Raw genomic sequence first — 262 nt, 5'->3', positions numbered from 1 at the left:
GTCCTTACAGAGATATTCCATTCATACTAGATCACGGGGGATACATGTAGTTGGCGACAACTGCTCGTTTTTAGTTTTCGTCTGCTTTAGAACACGCTGACGTCAAAAGGAGGCGTATCATCAAACAGGCCTGATGCTGCACGATTAAATAATTACCGTAAATGCATAATTAAGTGGTTTATCGATAGCCTGTGTGGGAGAGCTTAAGGGAAGACGTCCAAGGAAGGTTATCCAAGGAATAGGTCCGACGAATGCCGTACGG

Source organism: Priapulus caudatus, unplaced genomic scaffold (genome assembly GCF_000485595.1).
Source record: "Priapulus caudatus unplaced genomic scaffold, Priapulus_caudatus-5.0.1 Scaffold104, whole genome shotgun sequence".
Lineage (NCBI taxonomy): Eukaryota > Metazoa > Priapulida > Priapulimorpha > Priapulimorphida > Priapulidae > Priapulus > Priapulus caudatus.
The sequence above is the reverse complement of the archived record's forward strand: the minus strand, read 5'-3'. Positions refer to the sequence as shown.